Here is a 21,103-nt window from a genome sequence, read left to right on the forward strand (position 1 = left end):
TTTCAGTTACTTTAATCCAGAAGGCTCTGTGAGGATCTGTGATGATAACACTATAAGGCATTTCTTTAGGTTTGACCTTCATGCTCTGAATCATGCAGGGTTGGTGAAAGGGGAAATACAACCATTACTTTTTCAGGGTTAATTTGAAATCACACAGTACCCAGATCACATTGAAGACCAGAAGAGTCTCTATGTGGACGTTATTGACAACTGAGAACCAACTACAACCTTTTCATGCCCCCTTGTGCAGCCCTCCCCAGCTGTGATCCATGAGAATCAATACAAGTTGTGCTTTCTAGAAGACAGGACTTGAGGACTTGATTCTAAATGTGGTGCACCTTTGTCTAAGCCATAAAAATACTATGGAAGGAAAGGCCCAAGGCTAAAAGAGCAGGTGTTTTTCAGGCTAGAATTGAAATCAATTGGCAGCACTGCATGGGGGAAGCTTGCACAGTAACTTTCTGATCTCTGTTTAATTTAAGCAAGTGTTGGCAATCACTATTTTCATGAAGTTATGGTTATTCTTTTTTTTCCAATAAATTATAAAAAATATCACTTCTAATCTGGCCTTTTCATGTAAAAAAAAAAATCCGGGGCTCCTAACAGTTAGAATAATTTAATAATTACTTGGATACAAGCAAGAGTTAATATAAAATTGCAGATCTTTTTGAAGTGTTTTGAGCAGTGCCTTTATGATTGCAAAGTCTGTCAGCTTTGTTTAATGGCTCATATTTCAGTATCAGAACTACGGGTGGCATTACGTGTCTAGGTTTTGCACCATTTAAACCTGGCAGCTGTTTAATTTACCTTTGTTGCATAATAAAACCTCCTTGGGATGAAAAGAAAGATTTTTCAATGACACTAGTCAGAGCAAGATCACTAGATGCCACTTTAGCTGCATTAGCTCTTCATAGTGTTCCACTGAGTATAGCAAACATATTCAAAGGGACAGATTCTCTAGGTTTTTGAATTCTTTGTGCTTCTCAGTCAGTGAGGAAAGGCCAGACATGGGTCTGACAGCAAGGAGAGAATGAGCAAAAGAGGACACAACAGCTCACCCACTGTAACTGCCAGTCTTAACGGGGGAAATGACCACAGCACCCTCGAGTAGGAAGGTGATGGTGACCCCAGTCCTCTGGGTCACTGATACGAAGGAAGGATTAGAGTGTTTCCCAGGCTGCTCACATCCCTTATAGCCAAAACATAACTGCAACAACAGATAATTTGCAGTACTCTTCCAGTTCCTCTTGTCTCCCTAGCTAGCAGAAATTTGCTACAGCAAAGAATTCTACACATATTGAACAAAATTTCTTGCAGTTCTTGCACTAAGGAGTGCCTTTACCCTGGCCATGAGCAGGGGCACTGTCCAGGCTCACCATTGTCCTTCATGCTACTCCTCACCAGTTGCTGATTTACCATAGGCACTGCTAAGCACTGTTCAGGATGGTGAGCACAAAAATCTTTCCTGTAATCATGCCTGAAGGTTTATCTCATCATTTCAGACTTGTGTTTGTCACTTTGGAAGTAGATTGTATTTCCATGTGCTACTAAACAATTACACTTCAAAAGAATCAGGAATGTATTTTTCCTTCTTTTCAAGCACAGAAGGGCCAGAGTCTCCTCAGTGGTGCTCAGCAACAGGACAACAGGTAATAGGCATGAACTGAAACATGTTAAGTTCCATCTAAATGTAAGAAAACACTTTGGGTTGCAGAATGCTGGAATAGGTTGTTGAGAGCTCCCAGGCCTGGAGATATGGTCCTGGACAATTTGCTGTAGCTGCTCCTGCTTGAGCAGGGGTGTTGGACTCTACAATGTAGGTGTAACCTCAACTATTCTGTGATTCTGTAATTAGATCCCCTTCCTTGATGCAATCATCATTTATGCCTTCTACTTTGAGACTGGAATACTGTAATCAATTCAACAGGGCAAGGCCTCATGATCACTGAGAGTGTGAAGCTGTTAGAGCCTAATGGTGAAAATGAGAAACCCAAAATCAAACAAATCACATCAGTGGTTAGTGTTTATCCTGACTTGGTTGTGTTTGAGGAGGAATCTTCAAGGAACAGGGCTGACTACGTGTTGCACTGGCAGGACTGTCTGCCAGCATCTCTCCTCACTGGCATGTCCTCCCCTCTGCTCTTAAATAGGCAGGTGTTGCTAACTCAAGCAAGTCTGTAAAGCTGCAGGAATTTTACAGGAGAGAGAGGTTGTTGAGAAGATTCTCTTTGAAATTAAAAGTGTTTTTACTCTTTCAGATGCTCTGAGGACAAGCACTATCTGCTGCTTGCTGCACAGGGTTTGTAGGCACTACTGGTTCGTGAAGGGGCAATTTTAAAGAATGAGGAAGATCGTGAGTATTCTGCTTGAAAATATTCATTTTTCTACGTTCCAAATAAACAGTTTAAAAATCAGCATTTTTAGACTCTATTTTCTGCCCCTAAATGTTAGAGATAAGTGCCATTTAGATGTGTTGGAATATTTCCCCCCTTTTCAAAAGCTACCCATACAGAAATGTTTGGTTTCCCTTCAAATGGAACAGTACCAAAAAAAAAACTGCTGAGCACAGTGGTAGCAACAGTTGCACTTGAAAACGTTTGATATTTTAAAATGACTGGGGGACTGAGTTTATACCTGTGAAAATGGAACAACAGGTACAGCAGAAAGGCCATGAAAATGAGGTTTATACTGTAACTGGTTGGACTCATGAAATGCAATTAGATTATTGGCAATAAACTTGCACAGATCATTGAGTTAGACATATTTGTACAGAGAGGCCTCAGCTGTACTGGCTTGGAGGAGTGCACTTGTTTAACAGAGAATTTGCAAGCAAAATAGCTCACTTAAAAAAGGCAGATGAAGAAAACTAGAGATTTTGATGTTATGCTTCTGAAGGTGAACGGACTGATTATATTTTTTTAACTTCTAAATATGCTTTTCAAACCCCTTTCAGATGATAGTAGTTAAGAAAAACTAACAACACAAAATGCACAAAAAAAGAGAATTAATTGATCAGTAATTTTAAATACTATTCCTATGTCATTGGCACTAATTGTATGTATTATCTATTTCAAATGTTAAAGCCTTAATAAAAACTGAGCATGTATTTAGCCAGTTCTATCAGTATAATGTTACATGAGGCTTTAATATACCAAGACCCCAGTTTCCCTATACCACCAAACAAAATTACTCCCTTTCTTATCTTTTCAGGACAGCAAACTTTTACATCCATTTCTTTTACAAACTGCTGTGTCCACTATTCCCCTCAATGACTGGAGTTGATGGTCACACTTCCACTGAGTGCTGTAGAGGAACTGCCAGACCTGTTTCTTGCTGTAAGTCTGGTGCTCTCTGTAACTCCTCACGAATTTGCTCTTAATATGTATATAATTTCATTATGTAAATGCTATTGTGGAAGTGATGTGTCAAGTGTGGAGAGAAAAAAAAAGCTTTCACTTTTTTTGCTCTTTTGCTGAAGTAGCCAAATATTTATGAGTTAATGCACAGCATGGCTGAAACAGGTGAAAAAGATCATGTTTTAAAAGTAAACTTTTCTAAAATCAAAAAAAAAAAAAAGAAAAAAGGAAAAATGAGTTGAGGATGTTAATGAAATAGTAGAAAAAACCCTTAAGGAAGTCTGATGGTGTTGAATGTGTGATACAGGCCAGATTTTGACTGAGGGAAGAATGGTTGTGTTAGTTAAAACACACGAGGTAGGGGCCCAGAAGCAGAGATTGTTGGCAGTGGTGGTGGTGTTTGCAGACAATGGGAAGCAGGGTGTGCCTGCCCATCTGCTCGGCACGCTCCAGCTCCAGCTGTGCTCCCAGCTTCAAGGAGGAGCTGCAGCTGTGTGAGGAATACTTACAGCAGAGGAGGGGGTGATTTATGGCAAAGATAAGAGCTGATGAAAAAGTAGGACTGGACGTGCTTCAGGTTTACGACGTCGTTTCAAATCTTGTCTGTGATTCAATGCTGGAAATTTCCTTTAAATATTCAGAGACCTGAAAGAAGAGATTTGATTTATAAATTTACTTTAGTGTGTGTGTAAATACAATGCTAGGAATTAGTATACAATTGCCCAAGTCCAATTGTTATAAACATAGTTATACAAGCACAGAGTTTTCCTGCCAAGGAGAATAATCAGAAGGCTCTGATAGCTTAGTATCCAAGAATTAGGAACTATGAACACCCTGACTACAATTAATTTTATATTATTCATGCTAATGAATCAAACTCAGAGATGGTCTGGGTGGAAGAACAAATTACCACAGGACTTCTTCACTGATGTAACTTGTTGGCATTTATAGTTTAGTAGAAAAAGTAGTATTTTTAAATGGGTTTCCTTTATATTTACAAAAATATTTATGTATAGCAGATGTTTAAACACATTCCACCTACTGTCCTTTCTAAAGAGATGATGACCAAATAATTTGACTAGAACTGTTTAAAGATATACCTTACTCTAGAGGACATTATTCAGCTGCCACAGGTAAAGCTATTTGTGATAGCATTTGTGCTTTAGCATTGAAAGCTATTTGTGATAGCATTATTTAGCTGCCACAGGTAAAGCTATTTGCTTCTCAGGTAGAGAAGCACTAACCTGCCCACCAGTTACAAGCAGTCAAGAACTAACATGCAGTTGCCACAGCACACAATAACACAAGGAGTTAACCTGTAACTGGGTAGAAAAAGAATTGGCAGCAAGATTTCCTCATTTTCCCCCCATTAAAGGAATGTACCTTGGGTGGTAGGTACTGTCTTGGAAAAAGTATTCAGCCAAAAGTCCTTGCATAGGAATTAGTCACATTCTTGGTTGCTTTTCCTGTGTCCAGGGGAGTTTGTGACAAGCACAGACAAGTGCGAAAAGCTTTGATATTATATCTTGAGATAACATTCATCTGAAGAGCTGACGTCCCTGGAGCATGGAGGGAAAGCATTATTCTCTAGTATTCCTTAAAACTCTCAAAGCAAGTGGGTATTATTCTGTTCACGAAGACATTTTCAGAAATCTAAATCTATTAAGTGCTACTGCCTTAAGAAGCATTTCCTCTGTGAAATAAAAGGGTGCCACAGGAAATCCTTCGATGTGAGGGTGGAGGTAAGTAGCTGGCATTTGTTTCTAATTTGTGTTTATCTTATTGCAAATTCTAATTCATCTCTTCCAAATGAATATGGAACATTTCATTTGCTGATCTTTTGCATTAATGTGGTCAATATAATTGGAGCTGAAGTGAGCTGTTTGCCAGACTTCCTAACTGCTGCCAAGAAAAACTTGGGTGTCATTTTAGAAAAATCCATGGGTGGAGGAGGACGAGATCATGACCATCTGTCTATGCATCAAAGGCTAAATCATTATAGGGGAAAAATAACTCCTCTGTTGTGTTTGCCAGCCATGTTCGCCTTCAAAGTAAGTTCAGTTGGTAACTTTGGAAGATAAACATTTTCAAAATTGTCCTGTGGGCTCAAACATTTCTTGGAAGGAAGTTGGGGAAAAATTTAAAGGTCAAAACTGCACAACTTGGAAGTGAATGAGATAACATGAGGATAACATTAGAGGAAAATTATACAGTCTCCTTGGAATCTTCCCGAACGCTTTCTGTTTGCATCCTTTTAAGTTTCCAGAATCTACCAGGTATATAGAAAACAAGCACATAGTCCCTTTCTTGTCCTGCAGACTATTTATACATGTTGCATGCCCTATAGCATATACAGACTTCTTGACCTAACATTTAACAAAGGGACAATAGACTAACAGGATCTGAGAGATGTGACACTAAATATACACCCAGACCTACCTGAGCCTTACAATTTCTGTTGTTGGTCAAGATAATAGCCTGAAAAGTAAACAGTCTGAAAAATAATTGCATAGAGAAGAGGGGCATTATCTGTAGCATAGCTAATACTTTGCTCTTTCTATTTGGTTGGGTTTTTATTTAATGCATTGCAAAATTAGTCTTGGCATCGTGCCGAAATCCATCATAAGAAGCTAAACTAGAGATGTCTCTGAAAAGCCATCAGTCCTTCAAACCTGGAGTCACTGTTACAGGCTCCTTTATCAGTAGTCACTGTGACATAAATGTCTCTGTGATGAGAGTGAAATGACAACAAATGGAAAATGCCAGTAACCATGGGAGTTCTGTTTAGGCTGCCACTTCCAGGATGCTTCTGTTCTAGTTCAGGCTGCTACATTACTCATTTTAGTTCCTGTAAGTCCCACCTTCTTGCATAGCCCTCATCAAAATATTTGCATTCTGTAGGGTACGACATCTAAGCCCAGACGTGGTTACTTAAAAATATCACTTTGGCTTCTCTGAACAGGAATCCTTCATAGTGTCAGTCTTCAAAGGAAACAGTTACAGTTCTTATCAGGATTATGGGGGTTTTCTTTGCATTGAGATTCTGAATTCTCTCCTTCTTTGAAGATAAGAAATCCCTGCTATCACAGCCTTTATCTGAATACGAATGGGTCCCTGGATTTGATAAACTGTTTAGGACTACTAGGATCAAATTCTGATCTGAGAGTTCAAAAGGTGAATTAATTTCACCTTTTTATGCTCGCTATTCTTGATTTCCACCTTTCCTGATAAGTAGTGAAATTGAAAAACATAATTTGAAAAAAAATTATGGCTTTTTGGAGTTATACTTCATGTTCCCACATTTTAAAAATAAATTAAAAAAATAGTGACTTTTGGAAGAATATCTATGGCTCATTTCTAATAGATGCAAAACGAAGCACAAGTGAACTTTTAAGACTGGTCAAATGTTAATAGCATGTTTCACATACTTGAAATGTAACAAACACAGTTTCAATTTGCAGTATATTCTGAACAGAGAGCCACAGCATTCCACCACATCTGGAATCTCTGAAGATATATATATATATTACAAGTTTCTCTCTAATAGTAACTTCTAAGTATTACCTCAGCCTCATGTAATAAAATGCTGTCTTGAGGATAAACGTAAAAAATATAACTGCTGAATGAAGATTTTTAAGAGGTATTGACAATTCAGACAAATTATATTTTTATATTATCCAAGTTGAATGATATCCTGAAAAAGAAGTCAAATTCTGCAAGTTCTCTTTAAAATCAAAATTAGTTCACTGCAATGACATGGCTGAGTTTGCTAAAATGTTTGTTTGCATCAGGCTTCTTAAATTTTAATCATCTTCTTAAGCCTCTAGTCTTGAATTGTAACAGGATCTCTGCATTCAAAAAAAAAAACTTGAATTTTAAAAGAATAAAACCTAGTAACCAAGGAGTCCTGTAATACTTGCAGAAGCCTGGTGGTAAATAATAAATTCATTTCATTGTAATGAAAAGTGTACATATAGTGTACACAGTGTCTCTCCTAAGGCTTTTAAGAGAGACAAGAGCAGAAACCTTTCTGCCCCTGCACTGTCTCACAGGCCACGTGGTCAACAAATAGTTGACCATGAGTAGTAAAATTTCCTGTCTGAGATGAACCACAGGATATCCTGTAAAGCAGAAGTGTTGGAAATCCACATGGAGGACTGAATTAGAAAATTGCCACAAGTTCAAGGGCCAGGTCCATTTTGCATCAAATGGAGCAGATGGGAGCTGAATTCATCTGTGACACCACGGCACAGCCCACAGAGATTATAAAGCCCAGCATGAAATGCTCCATTTCCGTCCTGCACCGAGCAGGTGAGAAAGGAAGATGCAACATATCTTGCAGATATTTTGAAAGAGCTACTTTAAGAAAAGATTCTGTGCTGCATTATTGTTTCTCATCTACATTTTTCTAGCAAGAGTTCTGTTTTTAGCACCTACAACTAACACCATGCAGTTGATTAGCAACAACAACTAATTGGCAGTTTCTTGGCTGTGTTATTGGAGCTCTGCCTGTGCTGGCCCAGATATTCCCCATTTCTCAGGAAGCCTTTTTGCTGTGTTACACAAGCATTTATAAATCTTCCATCATTATATTTGATCTGTCTGATGCCATTCACAGGCACAACCAGCTCAAATGCTAAGAATCCATATTTGAAATTCTTACACTGCTGGGACATTAACATATTGCTAAGGAGGGGATGTCTAGGTTGCCCCTACGATCATCATCTAATAGGTATTTTACATGCCAGGAGTGATTAACTATCAGCATTTTTGATTGAGAGTGTAAGAGATTTAGAGTCTAATTCAGCAAATCTTAAATTTAAAAATATTTCCTCTCATATTAAGCAAAGCAAGTAAACATTTTAAAAATTACTCTGTAGAGAAACCTTAATGTGTACATCAAAATTTTAGGAAATCCACACCATCTACATATGCAGACTAAGGAAGCATATGATAAAAAAATGTTATGGATTGTATTTAGTAAGTCAATCCCTGTAGACCTCTCTGAGCTGCATTATATCAACTTATCACTGGGTATGATTTGTGATTTAACTTAAAGGATCTTAACCAGTTTTAGTTCTATTGCTAATGTTCAGATACAAAATTCTACTCTTAAAATACTGGTATTCCAGACTGAAGAAGGCTAAAGTCTGAAGTGGAAGTATAGAATAATTTTGTTAACTGTCCACAACTTATTAATACAGTGTAAAATCCATTGGATATCTGATAATAAAATTGTGTTGTCCTTTGGAAATACTGAGGCATTTTCTGTAATAAGATTTAAAATATAAATGCTAGAACATTCCTAAACTTTTAGAATATCCAACTACTATACTGTATCTGGAGATATTTTACTTTTACCTTTCAAAGTCATATATGGGCTGTGAGAGATTTTTGGTGCAACTACTTTGTAAGGAAAGAGTTCAAACTTGATCACTGATGGCTGATCTTTTAGTAGAAAGATGACTAAGAAGTAGTTATAACTTGTGATTGTGAGTGGGTTTATATCTATTTTTTCCATAAAAAATGAGACTGGACAATGTTTTGCCATCTAAAGCCATAACCAGTATTATTCAGTAGTTGTGCAGCCCAGCCTTAGCCCGTGTGCTGTGCTGTGATGTGACTGCACAGAGCAAACAGGGATCCAGGTGGCCCTACAGGATGCACAGCTCCTGCAACTGCTGCTTGAGGTCCATACCCTGCTGCCCTTCTCCCGTGTAGGTGCTGCCCAACAGCTTTGTACTCCTGTATTGCTTGTCAGGACCTCTGGCTAAACCTTCAATAACTGTCTGAGAGCTGAGGGAAGCTCAAATCATTTCTTTGTCAGAGCCTGCTGGGGCTCTAACTCTCCTTGTTAGTACTTTCCAATTTTTCAGGAATAGTTCCAGTCTCGTGATGTGGTAACAGCTACAGAGCCAAGGAGTTGTATCCATTGCTTCAGCTGGAGTAGCATTAGAGCTGCTGTGATTTGTGTCAGGGTCTGACTCAGTGCAAAACTTAAGGGGCAGCACTACAAACTAAGATTTTCCACTTCTTACAAGAACTGCCCTGAGCCTATATATGCAGTAATATTTCAATATTACATATACTTTAATACCCAGGAATTTCTGCTCTTGCCCTAGTACTGCAACAGGAAAGCAAGAAATCAAGCAGAAAACACATGTCAAAGTTATTGTAACTGCATCTTTTCTCTCCCCTTGGGGATTTTGTTTTCAAGCAATGGCTTCCTCTCACAGCTTTTAATACTTAATTAGTCATTTTCATCAGCATGGAGTTGTTCTAATTTGTTAGTTCTATGTTCCAATTATGAAATGTGACAGATTCCTAAATATTTAATGGGAATGGGATTATTAGCAATGAGCCCTTGTTGCATGCTGCATTGTTATCCTCTTTGGTATTGTAAAATATATGATGTACCTGTAGAAAAGAGACCTTAGTAGAGCATACAGATGGAATTGAATTCCTAAAGCAGTCATAGGTCTGCAAGAGTTATTCTCAAGATCTCAATACAGTCTTCTTAGATTATTATACATGAACACTAGTGAAAAAAGTCATCTCTTATTTTTCTGGACCTTGAATACTGCAGACAAAAAGCACATCAAAGGTGCTTCTTAAAGCTTTTTTCCTCATTAACTGAGGCCCTTCTTCCTCACCATATTCTTCAGCCTCATGTTGGGGTGTGTCTAGGTGACAGCTACACAGCCAGGATAGCATCTAAGCCTGGCACGAGACAGAAAGGAGACTTATTTCAGAGTATTCCTTAAAATTCTCATAATATCCACTTTCTCACTATACCTTATGAGAATGTCTGACAAGCAATCAGAAATCAAACATAATGTTTGCATTGGAGAGGTGGTTTCCTTGAAAATGGTAAAAGAATTAAGGTGTTTTTCAAATTGTGAGCACCAAGTCTAATTAAGATCTTGCTTTTCATAAAAACATGGAAATAAGGTGCAGGGTGTTCTTAGCATTGATTGCAACTACTGGGAATTAGGAAATGGAATTAAGTTGCAATATGCTACATATGGATGACTGACTTCTTAAGGACTGATGAAAAGAGTAGTTACCCAGAAAGAGCACTAAATAAATGGGTTTCTTCACTATGAAAAAATCCTGAAGATGCTGTGTCCTAAATCTATATGGAATAGTTAATAGGAGAAAATCATAACAAGACTGACATCATCACAAGTATTGTTGTTCTGCATCTGCCTTAATTTCTCATTGCTTAATTTAGTTGCTTCACTCCTAACAGAATTTTAATTTGTCATCTGTTGTCCTTTTCTTGGTATCCTCTAAAATTAGTAAGAAATGCAACCAAAACAATAAATATCTGGGTAAAGACACTGCAGAAACCATTCTAACCTAAATACATTGAATTTCAATATGGTACAGTAGAAATGGGTAAAATTAAATATTTTTTCTTCAAGTCAGCAAATATTGTATTTCTGTGTGGTGAGGAAGCTGTTCTGTTAATGGGCACAAGAATATCTGGCTTCTGATGTTTAAAACGATAAGTTTATCAGGTGGGTATATTTTATTCCTCTCCAAAATAAAACCAAATTGAAAATACCCTAAAAGAATGAGATGACTATATGGTTCCACAAGAGGAGTATCTCTTCCCCTCTTATAGATCATTAGGTGGTTAACAATGTGAATGAACGTGGCTGCTCCTGCAAATTGTTTTCAATGAGCTGTTGAAATAGAAAACTCATCTGAGAAACTGCTCTAAAATTATATCACGAGTTTCCCCAGTGAGCACTTTGCTACTGCAGTTCAAGAGCAGTCCTGCAGCTTGAGCCACTAGAGACTGTTTATAATTAATGCCTAATTTTTCACAGGTGCATTTTTTATGTATTTTGTCAGGGTATTGGCATTTTGTAGCTAATTGAGATTTTCCAAACTGAAAATTGCAGCTTCAGTCCACACAGCACATATTGATAGAAGCAAGGTGTGGCCTTAAATCTGAAAGTCAATTCCACTTGATCAACTTCTGAAAAGGCTATTTTAGTTAAAAATTAACTCTTTGTCAATGCCAGCAAGTCTTCCCTAGCTCTGAACAGAAGGTTGCCTTTCAGTACCATCGCTTCATATTTATCCCTTTGCAATTCTCTTTCCTGCAAAGTAAAGTATTAACCTGTCTTGAACCATCAGACTGATGAGCTGTTTTTCACTGATCTGTACATGGCCTTTTAAGACACTGATTTTGGGGACTGACAGACTTGGTGAGTAATTCTGGCTTGTAGTAAAGGATGTTCACAGTAGTTTGGAAAACATGCAGAAATACAAATTTTTTAAGTTATGTCAAATTCACACAGGTATCTTGTTTGTTGCAGGAGTTTAATATTTGTACTCCACCTGTCAACACAGAAGCAGAACAGCTGACAGATCCATTGTTAATGATTCCCCAGGAAACCATAGACTAGGAGTGGGACATCAGAGAAAACTACTAGTCTGACATGTTTTGTTTGTGACAATGAAATTAACTGCAAACCACAAATTGTTTAGGGCTTCAGCATGTTGATAGATACTTAAGGTCTAGAAAAGATATTTTTTTACTGCACATAGATTTGTACTAATATAGTAGCATAATTAAGGAAATCACCCTGCAAATGTCTGCTGCAGGCACATAAAAATCATTTGTTAGAAATATGTGGGATGGAGAATGTTACGATCAAGATCCCTGAAAGAATTCTGTGCAGTCTCTGCTCACTTGTATTTTTTGTTAGGATGGATTTTATTGCCATAATGTTATTTGTGATTTAATACTGCTTGTTCATGTAATGAAGAGGTAACTTTTAGCTTTTTTAACACCAGAAGGCATTTCTGTTGTCCCAGGCCACAAGAATTTTCAGCTGGTACCAAAGCAATACTATTAATTGCAGTGTCATATGTCTCTCTGTAAATCATCACTAAAAGATCAAAAAATCATCTGTCAAACTTTGCTTTCCCGTAAGTGTTGTTTAAGATTTTGCTCTGTAATCCTTTATTGCTACAGGTTCTGATGCTGTGTTGGTCTCCATTGCTACCATTGTTCCATTTGTGAGTCTAAACATTCCAACTATTCTCTTTACTCTAGCTGGGATGAAAAGTAACATTGGCCAGACACAGAATTTGTAGAGAGAAATTAAAGGATGTTTTTACTAGTTTTATGCACTTATGCAACCCTGGAAACAGGGATAATAATAGGGCATGTTGAGAGGAAATGGAGCATTACAGCATGTTGAGAAAAAGGAAATAGAACAAAGATACTCAGCTTGAAGTGAGGTTAGCACAGAAATTGCCTTCCCTCCCTCTTCCATATGCTGTGTAATGCAAAACCAAAACAAAGCTGTAAGTTCTAGTCAGAGACTCAGAAAAGCAATACAGAAGTCAGCAGAATAATTCTGTTTGTGAAAAACAGCTAATAAGTGTCATAAAAGGACACACTGAGTGTCACTTGGACTCTTGCTGTGCTTTGGGAGGCAGCTCAGCCTGATTGCTCCTGGGCCATCCCTGCCCTCAGAGTTCAGGAGTTCCTGGGATAATAACGGTGCTTCCCCTTTGTTCACCCAGCTCTGTGGGAATCACAACAAGTGAAACTTGGCTCTTGCTTGCAAACTGATGGAAGCCACAGTTGTGGCATTTCTCAGATTTCTCTCCTGGAGAGAATGTTTTTTCATTCTAAGTCTCATCCTGGGCACTCTCTACCCAGCAGTTACTTTTACAGGAATTTGAAGCTTTTAATTACTTTAAAGGAGTATCTACCATTTTATCAAATTTTTCTCAAATCAGCCTCTGTGCTCAAAACCTATTAACAGGGTACATGTGCTATGATTGCATAAATCTCCTTTCCTTAGTAAACTAAGCTAAATACGTCTAAGAAGCCAAATGAAAGTTTAATCTTTAAGAAATGACATTTTAAAAATAATTTCTTATTTTTAAATAAGAAATTAAATTCCTACCAGATTTAATGTCCTACTTATACTACTATTCAAATCTAAAGGACTAACTAAGAAATTCCATTCTTTATGTGGATTTTTGACCCCTTCTCCACATTTCTACATGAAAAGTATGATTTTCAGTCAAGCTTTTTAGAACACCTTAGATGTTTCACAGAAAATGACTGCCTTGTCTGCTTCAGAGCTAAGTCAATATTAACACCAATGACTTGACCATGGCATTCAGATGGATTTTGATGGAAGCACAAGCTACTCTAGGCTATCAAATGCATGTGGTCCAGTTAGGCACCATGCATTCTGCTTTGGAATTTGGCAAGGGAACTATATAAACTGGCTAAATTTTAGTCAAAGACCAAATATTCAAGAATCTGGAGAAGATGAAGAGCCTTGATAATATCAACTCTAAACCAGTTGATACTATCAAAGCTGCTTACAACTTTGTTTTGTAACTTTTCTTGAAGGAGTACAATAATTCCTGCTCAGAACGCTGTATGTCCAACATGAGGGAGCCTGAAGGAAAGATAAACAAGTTGACTGCTGAATATTGAGGCAAAAAGGAAATAGCTGTGTAGATATGAGGCCTGTTGGACAGTTTCAGACTACAGAAATAGCAGTCAGTGGATCAGAAAACTCATGACCCAAAAAAACACCCAACAGAAACCATCACAATCATTTTTTAAACAAGGTTTTAAAAAAGATATACTTCTACTATTTTACAGTTACCTTTCATATGCTACAGAGGAACTTTCTAAAACTGAAGAGGAAATGCTAATCTTCTAGAGGCTGTTCTCCATAGAACCTGGGAAAAAAAGCAGTTCAAAGGAAGGCAAAGATACCACAGTCACCTGAAATAAGTAGAATGTTTAGGAGGACAACATTTTCTTTTGCTGATTCCTAAACTTCATAAAACCATGGGAATGCAAACCCCTAGGACGTGACTGGCTAGACTCATGAGCAAGAAAATGAAACTGGAAGTGATGCTGCCTTTCATCCAGAAGTCCAGTCCCTAGTGCACACACCTGGGAGAAAGCACTGGACAGAGGAGACCTGTGCCCGGTTCCCTCTCTTGTTTGATGAGATTTTTAGTAGGAGTTTTGGAATAAACATCCAGGTTTTGTTTCATGTCAATGTTTGCTGAGCCACAATGACTCAAGTCTGATATGTAAACCAGGACCTTGGGAGGTGGGGCATCCTAGGCTTTTAATCCCTGTTCAGATAGACATTTAACATTCTTAAAGTGGAACAGCTGAGAGAAGAGCACCCCAAACATCCTGCAAAACTGTGATTAGATCAGACCCATGGGAAGTGCTGAGCCCAGGACTGACAAGAGTTCTCCCTTTGCAGAGTGTAACTACTCGGCAGGTGGATAAGACAGCAATCCCTGCTGTTTTCTGTTATTGACACAGACTTTCTCCGAATTCATGGACAAGTTTTACAGATGTGATGACAGTGCCAAGAAATCAGTTTCAGTTCTAGTTTTTTGAACAGAAACTGTAGGGCAAATACATGATTACTTTCTAAAGAACATAAAGAAATCTAACAATCTAAAAGTGTGTCACTCTCTCCTTACAGTAACTGGTCCAGAGCTGCTGATACCTCAGCAGAAATTCTGAATAACATTCTACTAAAGGAATATTAACAGATTTTCTTTCCTTATTGCTATCTTATTAGTTTGGGGTTTTTGGATTATGAGAAAATACTGCTTAGAAGCTAATATTTGTCTATGTTTATTCTTCAGGCATTTTTAAAATCTTCCTAATGGCAACTCGGTGTGAGGCAATGTGAGTTATTTTATGATTTCAAAGTAAATGCATAATTTATCACTTCCAGTACTATCTGCAATAATTAAGAGCTGCATTGGAACGTTGTACTTCTACAAGTTTTTATTCACTTTTTTAGTGGTTTTTTTTTTTGTTTGGGTGGTTGGTTTGGCTTTTTTGTTTTGGTTTGGTTTTTTTTAAAGGAATTATCCTCTTTTTTTTTGTTTGTCTAAACCAACATGGTTTGCCTGCGGGATCTTAGATGAACATTGCCTAATATTTTGCATAATGAGGTTAATTTTTACAAAGCACAACAAAAGGAAGCATCATAGAAGGAATTTTCACTTCCTGTTAACAAGGGCACATGGTAATGAGTATCTGCTCACCATATTTTAATGAACTACAATATCTTGGCAAAATAATGTACAACATCCTTTCTTTCCCTGACAAGGCTTGTGAGAGAGGGAAACCACTCTAGCAGTAGGACTCTTGCAGTGCAGCTGTTGTCAGTACAACCTGGCAATTGCTGTCAATAAGACATGACTGTAAACTTTACCCAGGAGTGTAATTTTTCAACAAGAGTCCCCAGGTCATGTGATGCGTTGGTATTATGTCACCTTTCCTGCTATTTAAGGCTTCTGCCAATATAAAAATGTCTGGCATCAACCCAGTGGAACAGTGTTCTTACTACTGAATTACTTAATTGAGTAGAAGGGGATGCAAAGGCTAAATCAAGTAGCTGTTTGCTTGGATTTTCTTTACTATGTGGATTACACACAGTAGGAGACATTTAGGATTGGATTTCTTCGAATGTGAAGGATGAAAATGAATCCAATAGACAAGGTGTATGCCCTGTGTCTCTCGTCTGAGAACTGAACAAGTACAACAGATAAATGGATGTACACAGCATCACTTTTCTAAAATAAAAACTAAACTATTGCAAGGCTTATTTATTTTATGTTAATCTACTAAATTTATTTTAACTTGAGGTCACCACGAAAAGCTTCTAGAAATTAATTTTTTTAAAGAATTATTTTTCTTTTGCTTGCAAATAAACAAACTGGATTTGTGATGGCTCTGTAGCCACTTTCACCCTGATACAGCTTATCCAAGTCAAACATTTCTTGTAACTTTAAGCAGTTTAAAATGTATTCTCACCTGAGAGTCTGAGTAATGTTGATAGGAGAAACACATACACATTGATGAGACTGACTCTCCTAGATGCTATTTTTTTATTATTCTGCATAATAATATGTTGGAAGTTATTAAAAAAACAATGTATGGTTTGGGTTGGGGTTTTTTTCCTCCATTTACAAAAGCATTCTTTTAAAGTTTAAAAGACTGGAAGCTTATGCTTTTTTCAGGGTTGCATGTTTGAGACTTTTCATATTGTCTCAATAAGGATACTATAAACATGTTATATGTGCCTAACAAACATTATGAAATAATGTTATAAACAGATTAGATCACTCCTCAGTGTTTATACTTGTGCCAAATTCCTGAAGTATGATACTGTAACAACAAACCACAGCAGACTAAATGCAATCAATTTTACAAGCATACCTTATGGAATACTTCAGGAAACCACACATGTGTTGAATAGTGTTTGTTTTGCAGATGTTCATTTAGTATCTGTTTGTGCATTCATAGTTACAGGCTTCCCATCTGAACATATCTATCCTAATAAAGTTTTGGCAGCAGCTCCAATCGCACAGTCATACGGGTTGATACTTGCTCTGTGTGCAGTGTCTCTAAGAATAACAAACAATATTAAACAAACCCATAACTTCAGTGCTAATGAGCAAGACCTCCCCACTGTCAGAGGTTTTCTACTGACGTGCAAAAACAGAACTAGACAATTGCACTCTGATTCCCAGATCACATTCTAATAGTGACCAGACACAACACGGAGTACTCATTCAGTAGAGTTTAAAATAAAAATAAATTTAAAAAATCATCAGTAGGTATATTTGTCACAGTAGTTCAGTGGTGCTTCCCTCAGGTATTTTTTAACCTACAGCAAGCAATAGAAGCAGTTTGGACCATTGAGAGATACTGCAATCAATTGATTTCTCTGGCACAGACTGTGCTTTTGAGGCAAAAAACCCAGAAACTCATGAGATTGCTGTCAATAACTCTCTGAGGGGAAAGAAATGTCTCTTTAGTAATTAAGTCACAGGCCAATAGGTCTAGGATGAAGTAATTCAGACTAGTTAACTTTCAGGCTTGGCTGTGCTGCTCTAGCCAAGAGTGCCTGTCTGCTGCCCAACTGCAGCAAACACAATGGTTCTCTCAAATCAGCTGCTGCTGTGTTTCTCTTTACAGCGTATCATATGTTTGTGCTTTTCTCAGTAAGTTTTTTGTATTATGGGGACTATTTACTATCCCTCATTAATTTGTGTTTCCCAGTTAGGAATGCTTATTAATTCTCACTCGGTAAACCTTGGCTGGCTTCTGTGGCTTTGTTGGATCATGCAAAATCATGATACTCAAACCAATTTGTCCAAGGACTTAGACAGGGGTTCTGCAGAACAGTAGGCAATTGTGCACCTTTGAAATGCACAAATTCAATAAAATCAGTGTGCAGAGTTGATCTTACTTTTGTTATTTCACACTTTTTCCATGTTTTACCTTGTAATCTTAATACTGTCTTTATATTTATCTTGCTTTAGAAGGAACATAAACACCTTCAACAAATTCTCAGTAGGTAAATTAGTAGTTGAATATGTGTTTCAAGCAACTGTACTATATCCCAGTCACTTGTGTCTAAAATAAGTTGCACTCTCTGGTTTCCATCCTTTTGCCCAATTTTCTGCCAAATACCAAGAATATTTTTTTCTCTCCTTCTTTTTTCTTCCTTCTTTGGCAGAAGGGCACAGTTTAGTAATTGTTTAACTACTAAAGTGTAATAACCAAATTATTTAATGGTATAATCACTAAGCAGCAATTATTTAATTACTAATGTTGGGTTTTTTTCTTCACTTCTCTGAGGTTCCAAAGTACTCTGGAAACATCTCAAGGCTAAAGATGTTAGTTAAAAGGAACAGAATATTTTCCAGGCTAAACACAGTAGTTACATCTTCAGAGCTTAAGTTCACAAGGAGAAGGACACTTCACTTATTCATCTGAAAAAATATCTATATTTGAGAGAGAATTTACACTAAATAAATTGATTATTTCTGAAGGCAGCTATGGCAGATAGTATAACAGTAAGTTGTGAGTAGCATGGGCTGAAAACGTTGAGATATAGAGTTTATGCACTTCTCCACTATTTATCTTCAGAATTCACAAGAAATATTTTCATGTTTTACTAAAGAAAGAACCATACTTTGGTGTTGGTTTTTTTAAATTAGGGTAGAATGGACAACAAAACTGAGAAAAAACCATCTAAACTCGGGAGCATTCTTAGATGTTGGCCAGGGTGAGATAGCACTATGGACAAAAAGGCATGAGAAAAACTGAATTTCTTAGTCACTTTTTGGTTCGGAGATTTTCATATGCAAATTCTGAGGCGAGTGAAACCGCAGCTCTTGGCAGTGCTGTGTTACAGGGCTGTTTCCTCCAGCAACTGTGGCTTCAACGCCCAGGTAAGGCTGTGTCCAGCTGTTCTGCAATGTCCCGCTGAAAGTAATGGGAATGTTTTACTCAGCAAAGCTTTAGGACAGTTAATCATGTATTTGACTGATATTTAACCCAGAGGGTAAACAAGAAAACAGGTGCACAATGAACCTCCAGTCTGCACAGTGCTCAGTTCAGTAGCTCTTGCTCCAGTGATTCCAGCAGCACGCTGTGCGTTATATTGTCCAGTGTTTGTATTGGATGCTAACTCCGGGTACAGCTGTCCCTGGCTTTGTTTGGCCACATGGCTGGGGGAGGTGCTGGTGATCCAGGGCACGGTGAGGGAAAGGCCTGGCTGCCCAGCCCAGGCTGTGCCTGCTGCCCCTGCACAGCACCAATAACTCACGGGGCACCACTGGGGAGAACAGTGCTGGGCCCTGGGGCTGCTGTGGCCCAGGTGTGTTGTGGAGGAATCCACTCAGTGCAGGTAGCTCAGGGTGCAGCTGCAGGTTGAGCTCTAGGGGGCAGAAGGCCCAGGCAAGAGGCCATGAACTTCCAATTCTTTGCACAACAAAGGGCCCAAGGAGCTGTGGCCTGGCCGGGTGAGGGAAATTTGGAGATGCGGCAGGAGCTGTCGACCTCCAGACTTTCACACACTTGAACTGTGAGGGGATAAAAGCATCCCTCCTCAGAGGCATCAGCTTGAGCTGTTATTTTGTTATTTAGTTATTGCACCATGATTAAATTTTTTTTAAGGATCGGGAGACCGAAACTCTCCTACAGGAAACTTGAGGCCAAGCCAGTAAGGAAACCTGGTCTGACCGTGAGTGTGGGGGGTGCAGCTGTGAAGGGGCTTTGGTCCCAGCTCAGGTGGTGCAAGTGTGACTGCTGGAGTGCCTCCTACATGGTTGAGCAGGGAAGTTTCATAGAATCATAGAACAGTTTGGGTTGGAATGGGACCTTGAAGATCAGCTAATTCCAGCCCTGCTGCTGTGGGCAGGGACACCTTCAACTAGACCAGGTTGCTCAGAGCCCCATCCAACCTGGCCTTAAACACCTTCAGGGATGGAGCACACTAAACTCCCTGGGCAACCTGTTCCAGTGCCTCGCCACTCTCATAGTAAAGATTTTTCTCCTAATATCTAAGCTAAACCCACTCTTTCAATTTGAACCCATTCCCCCTTGTCCTGTATCTACATGCCCTTGTAAATAGTCTTGCGCCATTTTTCCTGTGAATTCCTTTCCGGTACTGGAAGGCCACAATTATTTCCAGGTTGGACAATTTCAATTCTCTTACCCTTTTCTCACAGGAGAGGTGCTCCATCTCTCTGATCACCTTGGTGGCCTCCTCTGGACTCCCTCCAACAGGTCAGCGTCCTTCCTGTGCTGAGGACCCCAGAGATGGGCGCAGGACTACAGGTAGGGTCTCACCAGAGCGGAGTAGAGGGGCACAATCACCTCTCTTGACCTGCTGACCACACTGCTTTTGATGCAGCCCAGGACACAGTTGGCTCTCTGGGCTGCAAGCACACGTTGCCAAGTCAAGTCCGTGGTCTCATCCACCAGCACTCCAAGTCCTTCTGGATAGGGCTGCTCTGCTTTCTATCTGTTCATCCCCTAGCCCGTATAGACACTGTTTCATGGTCTCCTTAACAGTATGGCACTGACTCTGTGTGCCCCCACCAAGGCGGCAGGTGGGCAGTGCAGGGTGAGCCGGGCCTGCTGTGGGGCTGGGGGTGAGGCCAGCACACGGCAGCAGTGCTGGACTGGGGCGTGAGGCCGGCACACGGCAGCAGTGCTGGAGCGGGGTGTGAGGCCAGCACACGGCAGCAGTGCGGTACTGCGGTGTGAGGCCCGTGGTGTCGCGGCAGTGCTGTACCAAGGTGTACTGCTGGCACGTGGTGGTGCAGTGCCCGGATGGTACTGGGATGTGAGGCTGGCAGACGGCAGTGCTGTACCAGGGGTGATGCTGACATGTGGCACTGTAGTACCAGGATGTGAGGCCAGCACACGGTGGTGATGTGCTATCAGGCTGCGAGGCCAGCACATGATGGTAGTGCCGTACTGGGGTGTGAGGCCCGGCACAGAGCACCGGTGCAGTATCAGTCTGTGAGGCGGCACATGGCGGCGATGCAGTACCAGGAAGCGAGGGCCCAGCACACGGTGATGATGTCTGGGGTGTGAGGCTGGCAGTGGCAGCGTTGCACCGGGCTATGAGGCCGGCACACGGCAGCGTTACGCCGGGGTGCCAGGCCGGCATATGGCGGTGCTGCGCAGGGTGTGAGGCCCGGCACATGGCGCCGGCCCCGCCCCGCCGCGGCCCCGCCCCGATCTCGGGCGCCGCGGTGTGTCCGACCCGCAGTTCCCGTCAGGCAGCGCGCGGGGCCGCGGCCGCCCCCGCCTCCCGCCCGCGCTCCCCCGGCGGCGGCGGCGGCGCTGAGGTGGCGCCGCGCCCCGGTGAGGTGAGCGAGGCGCCTCCGCCGGCCCTGCC

The 21,103-nt window shown here is 39.9% G+C and overlaps 1 long non-coding RNA gene across 1 annotated transcript; it reads right to left on the reverse strand.

The window, feature by feature from the left end:
- Positions 1-14,474: 14,474 nt before the first annotated feature.
- On the reverse strand, positions 14,475-20,143 carry LOC113970139. The gene is made up of 3 exons (XR_003535052.1): positions 19,694-20,143; positions 18,577-18,583; positions 14,475-14,486 (listed from the first exon to the last, which is right to left on the reverse strand). It is a non-coding gene; the product is annotated as an uncharacterized LOC113970139 (long non-coding RNA).
- Positions 20,144-21,103: the final 960 nt, after the last annotated feature.

The sequence above is a fragment of the Neopelma chrysocephalum genome, unplaced genomic scaffold (assembly GCF_003984885.1).
Source record: "Neopelma chrysocephalum unplaced genomic scaffold, ASM398488v2 Primary Assembly neopelma1_75, whole genome shotgun sequence".
NCBI classification, from domain to species: domain Eukaryota; kingdom Metazoa; phylum Chordata; class Aves; order Passeriformes; family Pipridae; genus Neopelma; species Neopelma chrysocephalum.